The following is a 13301-nucleotide window of genomic DNA, read 5'->3' on the forward strand; positions in this document are numbered from 1 at the left end:
GAACAAGAACCATACAGAGGAAAAAGAGAGTAGGGGGAGAGAATAAGACTCCCTGCCTTCTCCGGGAGTTAGATTGAAACTTGACCACATCCATGTTCAGATGGAACTGGGACCCTGAGGAACCCAGTGAAGAAGAAACTGGAGGCTAGAAGAGAAGGAACATAAAGGAGGCAGCTGAAAGTCATGTATCATAGTCTCAGTGCCCTGATTTCCAAGGGACTAGCCCTTTCTTAATTTTGATATTAGACAAGGAAGCTTCCAGGCTGAGGCCCTGACAAAGAGGATGAATCTGGCTCTTCATCTGCAGAGAGAGACCATGAAGACATAGAACAGTTTCCCTTACCACCTTTGTCTCCACCTATCCTTAGTTGAGTTCAACAGATATATATATAGAGAGATAGATAGATACAGATATAGATATAGATAGATATCTGCCTGTTACTATACAAGTAAGATTGAGTCTGAGGATACAAAGAAAATAAGATAGTCTGTCTCTTCCAGGACCTCACACATTAATGGAGGAGGTATATCTCATGTAGCCTAGCTTCTAGTAGGCACTAGGAACTTGTATTAGTCTTCTAGGACTGCCATCACAATGTGCCACAGACTGGGTAGCTTAAACAATGGAACTGTACTTTCTCACAGTGTTGAGGTCAGAAGTCTAAGATCAGTAATGCATTCTGTTGTCATATATAACAAATTAAAAATTTTTTTAAAAATTCAGTACTTATAATATGTGCATATACCTTGACTTATATGTTACTACAATAAAAAGCATTAAAAATGTAAGAAGGAGGAGGAGGAGGAGGAGGAGGAGGAGGAGGAGGAAAGGAGAAAGGAGAAGAAGTCGTCTAAGAACAGGTTGTCGGGAGATTTGATTTCTTCTAAGGCCTCACTTCTTGGCTTGAAGATGGCTATGTCCTCCCTATATCTTCACACTGGCTTCCCTCTGTATGTGTCTGTGTCCACGTTTTCTTTCTTATAAAGACAGCAATCAGATTGGAGTAGGGCTCATCTTAAAGATCTCATTTTAGTTTAATTACCCCTTTAAAGACCCTACCTCCTAGGGCTGGGGTTGTGGCTCAGTGGTAGAGAGCTTACCTAGCATGTGTGAGGCACTGGGTTTGATTCTCAGCACCATATATAAATAAATAAAATGAAGGTCCATTGACAACTAAAAAATATTTTTTAAAAAAAGACCCTGCCTCCAAATACTGTTATAAGGTTATAAGATATAAGGTTAAGACCTTGGCATATGAATTTTGGAGGAAACAATTCAGTTCAAAACAGAAGCAGGATTAAGTAAGGATTTTAAGTAAGGAAGGATTTAAGTAAAGGATTTTAAGTAAGGAAGGGTATGAATAGATTCTATACTTCAGAAGTATTACTGGCAATAATATGAAGGACAGCCTGAGGGAGGACAAGACAAAAAACCTGAGCCTTATTCAAGGTTTTTGAAATTATTCCAGGCAAGATATGTTTGGAAAACAGTAGAAAGTATAAGGGTTTCTCTCAGGCAAGCAAGCAGTTCTGCAGCATGGGATACCATTTGTATGTCCTCTTATTCAGTTCAGTTCTGATGTTATCAATGTGGAAACAGCATCTGATCCCACAGGTTGAGGGTGAGGGCTCAATTTCAAGAGTACCCTCCCAACCCCCTAGCAAACATACACACATCTAGGTGCTACTTTCAAGCCCTAGGTTGTTTATCTGTGGTTCTGACTAGTCTGATATAAATGGGGACTCCTAAAAATCCCTCCTAGGATTCTATGAATTTGCTTGAGCATCTCACAGAACTCAAGGAAACATGTAGGTTTACCAGTTTGTTATAAAGAATGTTATAAAGGACACAAATGAAGAGATGACTGGTGAAGGTATGAGAGAAGGTGCATAGAGTTTCCATGATGTTTTTAAGCATGCCACTCTCCAAAAAATTCCATAAGTTCAGCTCTCTGGAAGCTCTACAAACCCTGTCCTTTGGGATTTTACAGAAACTTCATTATATAGACACGATTGCTAATAGACTGAGTGGGGAAACCCAGCAAACCCCATCTATTCAGATTATTTATAGCTTCTCTGTCATGAATAATCTCAATAGCCCAGAGGATGGCAAAAGAGCCCTTTGGAATGAGAAGGATCTTATAGCCTACTATCAGACAAGGTACATGAAGAGAAGTTCATTATGGCCAAGTTGGGAGAAGATTAGAGTTACTGACACTCTAAGCTAGAAAAGAAATTCTAGCTTCTATATCCTGCCTTTTGGAGGGACTTGCAAACTAAAAACCATGGACAAAAACCAATGTGTGTGTGTGTGAACGTCAGTTTCCTAGTATATAAAATGGGGATGAAATTAATACTTATCTTACAGTTTATTAAAAGAATAAAATGAGATTATTCATGAAAAGAATTTTTAAAAGCTGTATACTTGTTATTTATTGTACTTGGTATTCCCAAAAGATATTTTTAGGTCTATAGGTGTGTGTGTGGGAGGTAGATATTCCTTACAGAGCATACTAGTGGCTATAATTCATTGAGTTGCTACTGTGAGCCCTGGCTGTGAGCCCTTGAGTACCCATTTCTTGTAGCAAGGGATTCCCAGATCACAGGAGTTGGTTAGCTACTAGTTATATGAATATTTGAGAAGAACAAAGCTCTTTTCTGGTCTATTTGAATCTTATTACCAGGAAAGGGGGGGAAAAAGGAGGTTTGATTTCAGTAAATGCTACAATTTGGGGACGTGTTTAATTTCACTAAAACAAAGGGAAGAAAACAAATAGACAAAAGCACTGAAAAAAGTAATGAGAGAAAGCCATAAGAGGTAATATGAAAACAAAAGGAGAAATCAGGAAAGAGACTAGAAAAGCAAAAACAAAAGCTTTCCCCAAATGTTTCTTATTTCAGGTTGTATTCATGTCTCCTTCTTAAATACAAGAATCTCAAGGGAGAGGAAAGAAGCTCTTCTTTTTAATATCATTAAGGTTTATGCCTGGTCAATGTCAATTCATTGTTCCTAATATTGTTGGTTGCAAGAAATGATTCCAGGATATTTGGGCTTGAGTTGTCATTATATATAATAATTCATATTTTTATGAATTATATACCTCATTCAGATCCCTCAGATGTGGTAATGCTAAGGAAATGACTTTTAAACTGAAACCTGAAGGATGAGTAAGACTTAGACCTGAGAAGAATGAGGAAAAATAGCCCAGGCAGACGGAATGACCTGTTTATAGCCCTGAGACAGGAAAGAGTTCAGTTGTGGAGTTCATCAAAGCAGATTCATGTGGTTCATTAAAGCAGGCTCATGAGTCAATCTAGGCAAAGTTCAATAAAAAGATCCTTCTCTTGCTTCTCATATTCTCAGAGTTCATCCTGACTAATTTCTAATGTCTTAGATATGGTCAAGGCTGAAGCAACTGCCAACAGTTCAAATAGCTACCCCTGAGGCCAGGCCAAACAGCCTCTGTGGGGGGGAGAACAAAGAGATTCAGGGAGAATAAACCGAACTTCAGGATCTAGTATATTTGTACTTTATTCAGTATGTCTTCAGAGGGGGACTGCTTAAACTACAGTTGTCTGAATTTTTTTCTAACACATCACCATTGTTTTTTACTGTGCAGATTTTTCTAAAGATTTGATGACCTGATTCCTTTGTCCCCTACTTCTGTGTTTGATGCTTCTACTGCCATCATCACCCCATGGCAATTTCCAGACCAGGCACCTTAGACCCAATTTAGACTCTTCTGTCATTTGTCAAAAACACTAAGTTCTTGAGAGTAAAGCACTGTCTCTCCAATGAGTTGCCTCTGGTTCATTCTCATGGCTAATGACCATGCCAGTCTGCTCAGTTCTCTCTCCAGCTTCATCAATCTCAATCTATCCTTCAAGTTTCTATCATGTTTATCTTTTGACTATACTAATTCTGCCCCTTTCTCAATTCTGAATATTTTCACTGTGAAGGAATCCCCTTAACTGGTTTACCCTTAGACCTTGGAAAGCAGCATCCTTACAGTTAGCTCAGCTTTTGTTCTTCTGTCTAATGTACTTACCCCTCACCCATTTGGTCTTCCCATCCCACAGTTTTGCAGTACTTTAAAGCATTTTTTATTCATTCATTCAATAAATATTTATTGAGTATATAATTGTTGAATAGCGCTGGGCACTGTAGATATACAGTTAGTAAGACAGTTAGAGTCCTTACCTTGTAGAGCCAACATTTTCGCAAAAGGATGGTAAAGATTAAACTGAAATATATATTAAACCAGAGTAAGACAAGAAAAAAGTGCTACAGCATATTAGATAAGTTCCTAGGATACTAAAAGATTCCATATGAAATTAGACTGGGAAACTAGTGGACAACAAGTTATTCATCACTGATATAGAGTAGGGTAGTAAAGGTAAATTAAGTTGGAGAGGTGAAGACCTTTCATAGAAGGCCTTGAATATCAGCAAAATGAGTTTTAAACACCATTTAAAATTCCTATTTCAGTGTCTCTTGAACCTCAACTACTAAGAAACCATTTAGAAATCTGTCTGAGATCAGTGTACAAACTAGCCTATCCCTTGCCATCATACAGCCTGGCCACTTGCTCAGACCCTTCTCAGTCATTTTCAAAGGTAACTTCACAAGTTTTTCTATGAGTGATTCTTCATAGCAATTAGCAAGCAAGGATATACAATATTTTGATATTCTTATTGTCTCCTCCACAGAAGTATTTGGTCAATATATCAGGATAAAACAAAATAAAATACCTACATTTTCCTTGCCTTAAGGTAGACAGACTAGAACTACATACTACCCATACACAAATCTTGTATAATTTAGGGGAAAGAAAATCATGTTATCCCAACAAAAGAAGTTGTGGTAGAGAGAACAGAGCTTTGTCATTTATTTCTAATTTAGGTTTCTTTGGTCAAAACTGCACGAAAGCATGTGTCAGGGGAATTCAGCATGATTGTCCTAGAACGTGACAGCAGGGCTGCACTTCATCATTCTGGGCTACTCACATCTGGGAATTTCCACTTGAAAAGTGTCTTTGTGCTGTCTGCCTTCTTTCTTACAAACATCTGCTCTGGAGGGGACATGTGGATGGGATGAAGTTTCTGAGCAAGTAGGGAAGGCCTAGAAACAGAACACATCAAAGTATAGACATATTCCTTTCTTCTGATATATTGGAGTCTAAAGATTTAAACTTTGTCCTCTCTAGAAGCTGGGAGTAGTTCCTGGCCTTACAGAAGGAAAAACTGCAGTTCTTTAAAGGGATGTAGAATCAATCTCTCTCTCTCTCTCTCTCTCTCTCTCTCTCTCTCTCTCTCTCTCTACCTGGGAATGAAACCAGGTTGCTTAACCACTGAGCAACAAACCCATCCCATTTTTAATATTTTATTTAGAAATGAGGTCTCACTGAGTTGCTTAGGGCCTTGCTAAGTTGCTGAGACTAGCTTTGAACTCACGATCCTCCTGCTACAAGCTCCTGAGCCATTGGGATTGCAGGTGTGGGCCACCATGCCCAGCTAGAAATTCTCTTTGACTAGCAAATATCTGAGCAAAGAGCTGGTCTTCAAGGTCTACTTGAAGGCATTTGTCCACTGTACTGGTGTCTTCTCTGAGGCAACTCTGAGCTGTTGACAGCTTCCTCCTTCTTCCTGCGGCCAAGTCAGGGGCATTGAAGGGCAACAACAGCGCCATAACAAAGGTCCAATAGAAATCTTGGGTTTTTCTTGCTTTCTAAGCTGTCTTGTCTTTCCCTCCTTAGATGTGCTGAAATCTGACTACTTCAGGATTATGTGGAATGAGGAAATTTGGAGCTTCTGCTTTTAAACCCTTTTGGAAATGCACTGGAGACAACTAGTTGCTTCTTATTATTACACAAAGAAAGCTGCCTCTGAAAGGGTATGTGGAGTTAAAGGATATATTCATCATATTTGAAGAATAGCTTACATTGTCTCATTACTCATCCTTATATAAAAAGATCCAAATTAAGGAACTACACACTCCTATTTGTCAAAGGAAAATATCACTTGTGAGTTACCAAAAAGATGAGCTTAGGAGTAATGTTTGAATAGAAAATAACTTTTCAGATGTGCAAGAAAAATCTTTTCCCAAGATTCTCTGGCTCGTATATCCAGGATTCTCTCATATCACAGAATTCTCCACATCACAGTGAATAAAATTCAAATTTCTCAGCATGGCAAATAAGACCCTTTAAGCCCTGCATATCTGACCCTTTTCTCTCTCCAACCTCAACAGCCTTCTGCGCCACACCTGCCCCAATCCTCCAGCCACGTGGAACCACTGTGGAAAGAGCTTTGCTGTCTCTGCCTCTGGGCCTTTATTTGTGCTGCTGCCCCTGTCTGGGAAAACCCATCTCCTTGGTCTATTAAGCTGTGCCTCCCATTCTCTGTAAGCTCCTGCAAGGCAGGGACTGACTGTTCTCTACCATGCCTGATATCTAGCTCAAGGCAGATTTTCCAGTGAATGAAAAAAATCACTTAAAAATATTCTTAATTAATAAAAGCCCAACAGGGCTGGTGCTGTGGCTCAGTGGTAGAATGCTTGCCTAGCAAGTGTGAGGCACTGGGTTCGATTCTCAGCACCGCATAGAAATAAATAAAATAAAGTTCACTGACAACTAAAAAAATAATAGACCAACAGTCTAAGCTGTTGGTTGTCTTGCACAAATGCAACTAGACAGAAGAGATACTGTCTTTCCAGAAGCCAGAGACATTTCTTCACAGTTATCAGGTATTCCTGGGTTTTGATACATTTATCATTGACTTGATTAAATGTAGAGTTTCCTGATAAACTTTAACAAATGATTATATTTAAAGAAAATCTATTAAAATTATATCATTTAGAACAAGAGCATTCATTAATCTACCTGAGATTTGCTGTTTTCTCTATGTCAGATGTTTTCTTTTAGGAGTGAGCATGGAACACGTCCCATTTCCAAAAAGAAGATAAGTATGCTTTTGATCACTTCCAGAAAGGAAAATCACTCAGAGTGTACACATGCTGCCGGCAAACTATTAGGAATATTATTTACACCTGTTCAGGACTATCCACAATGAGTATCATGGTCTGTGAACCAGTGGCCCATTCACAGCATACACTAATTTGCCATTCTTTTTTTTAAAATTTGTTTTAATTAGTTATACATGATAATAGAATGCATTTATGCACTTTGATATATTTTACATAGATGAGATATAATTTCTCATTTTTCTGAGTGCACATGTTGTAGAATCACATTGGTCATGTAATCACATATATACATAAAGTAATAACGTATATTTTGTCCTACTATCCTTTCTGTGCCCACATCCCCTCCTCTCCTCTCCCGTTACTTCCCTCTTCCTAATTTAAGGTAACTCTATCCTTCTCTAGTGCCCTGACCCCCTTCTTTGAATTATCATTCGAATATTAGAGAAAACATTCGACCTTTTTTTGGGGGGGATCAGCTTTTTTCGCTTAGCGTGATATTCTCAAACTTTATCCATTTACTGACAAGTGCCATAATTTCATTCTTCTTTAAAGCTGAGCAATATTCCATTGAAAAAAAATATATATATATCACATTTTCTTTATCCATTCATCTATTGAAGGTCACTTAGGTTGGTTCCATAGTTTAGCTTTGTGAATTGAGCTGCTATAAACATTGATGTGGCTCATTGTTCTAATATGCTGATTTTTAAGTCCTTTGGATATAAACCTAAGAGTGGGATAGCTGGGTCAAATGGTGGTTCCTTTCCAAGTTTTCTGAGGAATCACTATACTACTTTCCATAGTGGTTGGACCAATTTGCAGTATATATGACTGTACCTTTCCCTACATCCTTGCCAACATTTATTGTTGCCTATATTCTTGATGATTGCCATTTTGACTGGAGTGAGATGAAATCTTAGTATAGTTTTTATTTGCATCTCTCTAATTGCCAGAGATGTTGAATACTTTTTTATATATTGTTGATTGATTGTATTTCTTCTTCTGTGAAGTGTCTGTTTAGTTCATTAGCCCATTTATTGATTGGGTTATTATTTTTTTGATGTTAAGTTTTTTGAGTTCTTTATATATCCTAGAGATTAATGCTATATCAGAGATGCATGTGTAAAGATTTTCTCCCAATCTGTAGGCTCTCTCCTCACATTATTGATCGTTTCCTTTGCTGAGAAGAAGCTTTTTAATTTGAATCCATCCATTTATTGATCCTTGATTTTACTTCTTGTGTTTTAGGGGTCTTGTTAAGGAAGTCAGATCCTAGGCCGACATGGTAAAGATTTGGGCCTGCGTTTTCTTCTATTATGTTCAGGGTCTCTGTTCTAGTGCTTAAGGGTGTGATCCACTTGGAGTTGTTTTTTGTGCAGGGTGAGAGGTAGCGGTTTAATTTCATTTTGCTACAATGAATTTCTAGTTTTGCCAGCACCATTTGTTGAATAGGCTATCTCCTTTCCAATGAATGTTTTTGGCATCTTTGTCTAGTATGAGATAACCATATTTATGTGGGTTTGTCTCTGTGTCTGTATCAGTGATCTACAAGTCTATTTTAGTGCCAAGACAATGTGGTTTTTGTTACTATAGCTCTGTAGTATAGTTTTAAGGTCTGGTATTGTGATGCCTCCTGCTTCACTTTTCTTGCTGAGGATTGCTTTGGCTATTCTGGATCTCTTATTTTTCAAAAAAAATTATGATTGCTTTTCCTATTTCTATGAAGAAGGTCATTGGAATTTTAATAGGAATTGCATTAAATCTGTATAACACTTTTGATAGTATGGCCATTTTGACAATATTAATTCTGCCTATCCAGGAGCATGGGAGCTCTTTCCATCTTCTGAGGTTTTCTTCAATTTCTTTCTTTAGTGTTCTGTAGTAGAAAACACCAAATAGAGGTCTTTCACATCTTTTGTTAGATTGATTCCCAGGTATTTTATTTTATTTGAGGCTATTGTGAATGGAGTAGTTTTCCTAATTTCTCTTTTAGTGGATTCATCATTGATGTATAGGAATATATTTGATTTATGGGTGTTGATTTTATATCCTGCTACTTTGATGAATTCCTATATTAGTTCTAGAATTTTCTGGTGGAATTTTTTGGATTTTCTAGATATAGAATCATGTCATCAGCAAGTAGAGATACTTTGAGTCCTTCTTTACTTATTTGTATTCCTAACTGCTCTGGCCAGAGTTTCAAGGATGATGTTGAATAGAAGTGATTAAAGAGGACATCTTTGCCTTCTTCCAGTTTTTAGAGGTAATGCTTTCAATTTTTCTCCATTTAGAATGATGCTGGGCTTGGGTTTAGCATATATAGCTTTTACAATATTGAAGTATGTTCCTATTATCCCTAGTTTTCTAGTGTTTTGAATATGAAGGTATGCTGTATTTTTTCAAATGCTTTTTCTGCATCTACTGAGATGATCATATGATTCTTGTTTTTAAGTCTATTAATATGATGAATTATGTTTATTGATTTCCATATATTGAACCAATCCTGAATTCCTGGGAGGAAACCACTTGATCAAGGTGCACTATCTTTTTAATATGTTTTTGTATGTGATTTGCCAGAGGGTTTTTTTTTTTTTTTTTTGAGAGAGAGAGAGAGAGAGAGAGAGAGAGAGAGAGAGAGAGAGAGAGAAAGAATCTTTTACATTTATTTTTTAGTTTTCAGCGGACACAACATCTTTGTTTGTATTTGGTGCTGAGGATCAAACCCGGGCCACACGCATGCCAGGTGAGTGCGCTACCGCCTGAGCCACATCCCCAGCTCCTTGCCAGAGTTTTATTGAGAATTTTTGCATCTATGTTCATCAGGGATATTGGTCTGAAGCTTTCTTTCCTTGATGTGTCTTTGGTTTTGTATCAGTGTGATATTAGCCTCATAAAATGAGTTTGGAAGGGTTTCCTCCTTTTCTATTTCATAGAATACTTTGAGGAGTATTGGTGTTAATTCTTTTTTGAAAGTCTTGTAGAACTTGACTGAGAATATATCTGGTCCTGGGATTTTCTTGGTTGGTTGGCTTTTGATGGCGTTTTATATTTCATTACTTGCAATTGATCTGATTAAATCGTGTATGACCTCCTCATTCAGTTTGGGTAGGTCATATGTCTCTAGAAATTTGTCGATGTTTTCTATATTTCCTATATTATTGGAGTATAAATTTTCAAAATAGTTTCTAATTGTCTTCTGTATTTCAGACATGTCTGTTTTGATATTTCCTTCATCTTGTATTAGACATTTGAGTTTTCTTTTTCTTTTTGTTAGCATGATCAGGGGTTTATCTGGTTTTTTAGGGGTTTATTTATTTTATTTATTTTTTCAAAGAACCAACTTTTTGTTTTGTAAATTTTTTCAGTTGTTTTGATTTCATTGATTTCAGCTCTGATTTTAATTATTTCCTATCTTCTACTGCTTTTGGTATTGATGGGTTCTTCTCTTTCTAGGGCTTTGAGATGTAGAGTTAGGTCATTTATTTGTTGATTTTTTTATTCTGTTAATGAATGTGCTCAGTGCAATAAAATTTCCTCTTAGTACTGCCTTCATAGTGTCCCAGAGATTTTGATATGTTGTATCAGTGTTCTCATTTACCTTTATTTTATTTCTTTTTATATGGTGCTGGATCAAATCCAGTGCTATACCACTGAGCCACAACCCCAGCCCCTTCTCATTTACCTTTAAGATTTTTTTTTATTTCATCCTTGATTTCTTCTATCATCCATTCATCATTCAATAGTGTATTATTTAGTCTTCATTTGTTAGAGTAGCTTCTACTTTTTAGTTTATCGTTGATTTCTAATTTCATTCCTTGTGATCAGACTAGAGCTTTATAAAGAAATTCAGTGAATGTTTAAGACCACCTGGTAGTAGCATTAGGACTTCATTAACTGGTATTGAAACTGACTAGATAAGCAATCATAAAAGTTATTAATTTCTTGAATCCCCACATATAGTTCTATTTTGGGAACAGATATGAGCTAGTCCCAATTTCATTTTAAAATTTATTCAAAAATATTCACCAAGTACCCACACTAAATTGGAATCTCTGAATAGGAAAAAGGCCTGGAAATGTATATATTTTACATATTTGCATGATGGAAAATTTCAGCCCTAAACAAGAGTAGAATAGTAGAATGAATCCTCTGGGACCTATAACACAACTGGGGGCCAGGCATTAGGTGGGAGTTGGTAAGGAAAGAATTGATGAGTTCTGCTCAAGTCAAGTAAGTGCTGAGGCCACCTATGCAAACTACTACTCGAATTCACTTTTTAAAAAATAACCCTCAGGGTTATACAAAATTACATACAAGAGGAAGTGAGGGGAAAGGGAAAAATAATACAAGGGGGAGGAATGAATTACAGTAGTGGGGGTAGAGAGAGAAGAGGGGAGGGGAAGGGAGGGGAGGGGGGATACTAGAGGACAGGAAAGGCAGCAGAATACAACAGACACTAGGATGGCAATATGTAAATCAATGGAAGTGTAACTGATGTGATTCTGCAAGCTGTATATGGGGTAAAATGGGAGTTCATAACCCACTTGAATCAAAATGTGAAATATGATATATCAAGAACTTTGTAATGGAGGGGTAAGACAAGATAATACAAATGGAAGAAATGATTTACAGTAGAAGGGGTAGAAAGAGAAAAGGGGAGGGGAGGGGAGGGGGGATAGTAGAGAATAGGACTGACAGCAGAATACATCAGACACTAGAATGGCAATATGTCAATCAATGGAAGGGTAACTGATGTGATACAGCAATCTGTATACGGGGTAAATTTGGGAGTTCATAACCCGCTTGAATCAAACTGTGAAATATGATGTATTAAGAATTGTGTAAGGTTTTGAACGACCAACAATAAAAAAAAATAAAATAAAATAAAAAATTAAAAATACTTTTATTAGTTATTGATGGACCTTTATTTATTTATTTATTTATTTGTATGTGGTGCTGAGAATCGAACCCAGGGCCTCACACATACCAGGCAAGCACTCTACCACTGAGCCACAGCTCCAGCCCTCGAATTTACTTTTACTCTTGGAGCTGTTACAGGAATAAACTGACTTTTCTAAATCAGAAAAAGCAGTGAAGCTAAGGTAGGAAGGAAACATAAGCAAAGACAGAAAGGAGGCATGTGGGTCAAGTAGAGTGTCCATGATTTAAAGTCCACTATCACATAGATCAAAGTCCAGAGTTAGAGGTCACTTTCACATACTTTGATTACAAACAGCACCATTAAACCAATTATCAGATCTTTTCTGTAGGTCCATAAATAACTTCTTTTTGGACCTGAACCTAAAAGAAAAACAGGTCCAAACACGCCTTTGCTCAACAAGTAGATATTTTGTGGATTTGTAATTTTAAGATCCCATTGTCTCATCTATATGTCACAGTCTCAACCAAACTTATGCCAACATAGTACCATTTAAGTTCACAAAACAGAAGGATAATGCCCCCTGCCCCCCAGCCATGGGGCTATTATTAGAGATTATTAGAGAATGACCCCTTGTAGGTAATTGTTAACATACCAAGTCCCCAACACAAAGGAGAACTTAAAACACCCTCTTAGATCATATCCCTGTACTACTAGTCTTACATGTATAAATATGCCTAGCTAAGATGGAGCTGGCATGTTCCTCTCCAATGCCTACACGCTGCCCTGTCTCTGAGGATATACTTCTTTCTTTCTCTCCATGAATTCAACCTGTACCTCCTTTGACTTGTCCTTAAATTCCATTCTGAGATTACATCACAACCTGATTGGACCTCCTCAGGACACTTTCCTGGTGAAAATGACCACATATACTTTTAGTATGTAAAGAAATCCTACAGTTCTGGAGCTTTCCTGCTTCACAAAGATTTCACAAAGAAAGTTGAACCAGACCCCAAAGGATGGGTAGGATTGGGAAAGGCAGAATGGAGGGAAGAGGATTTGAATCGGCCAAGTCCGGAAAGCAGGAATAAGCAGAGTGTTTGGGAAATGTGAGGACACTTGGAATGGAACTAGTCTTGATGTTCTGTTGAACAACAGAAAATTAGGCAGAGACAAAGGATGAAAAGTCCTGAGGGGGAGGGAGGAAAAGGGGAAGCGCTGGGAACTCAATTAGAGCAAATCATATTCCATGCTTTTATAACTATAATGAAAAGCAACCAATAAAAACAGAAAAAAATGGAAAAAGAAAGGTCCTGCTGGGATGCCCGTATGAGGCACTGGATTTGATCAGACTGGGTCAGCCAGCTACATCAGCAAGCAGGCCAAATCTGGCCCACTTTTTGGTTTTGATAACAAGGTATTATTGGGGTACACCCA

At 37.4% G+C, this 13301-nt stretch overlaps 1 long non-coding RNA gene across 7 annotated transcripts in view; it reads left to right on the forward strand.

Annotated features, from left to right (window-relative positions):
- Positions 1-13301, forward strand: part of LOC110598617 (uncharacterized) — a 67664-nt gene that overhangs the window by 24772 nt on the left and 29591 nt on the right. For 3 of the 7 annotated variants that reach the window (XR_013439650.1, XR_013439649.1, XR_013439651.1), the window contains exons 6-7: positions 5757-5893; positions 6251-9728. This is a non-coding gene — a long non-coding RNA (uncharacterized LOC110598617). Of the gene's footprint in view, positions 1-5756; positions 5894-6250; positions 11373-13301 lie in introns of those variants that run through there. The other 4 variants (XR_013439652.1, XR_013439653.1, XR_005729047.2 and 1 more) reach the window with 3 other exon arrangements.

Source organism: Ictidomys tridecemlineatus, chromosome 5 (assembly GCF_052094955.1).
Source record: "Ictidomys tridecemlineatus isolate mIctTri1 chromosome 5, mIctTri1.hap1, whole genome shotgun sequence".
NCBI classification, from domain to species: Eukaryota; Metazoa; Chordata; class Mammalia; order Rodentia; family Sciuridae; genus Ictidomys; species Ictidomys tridecemlineatus.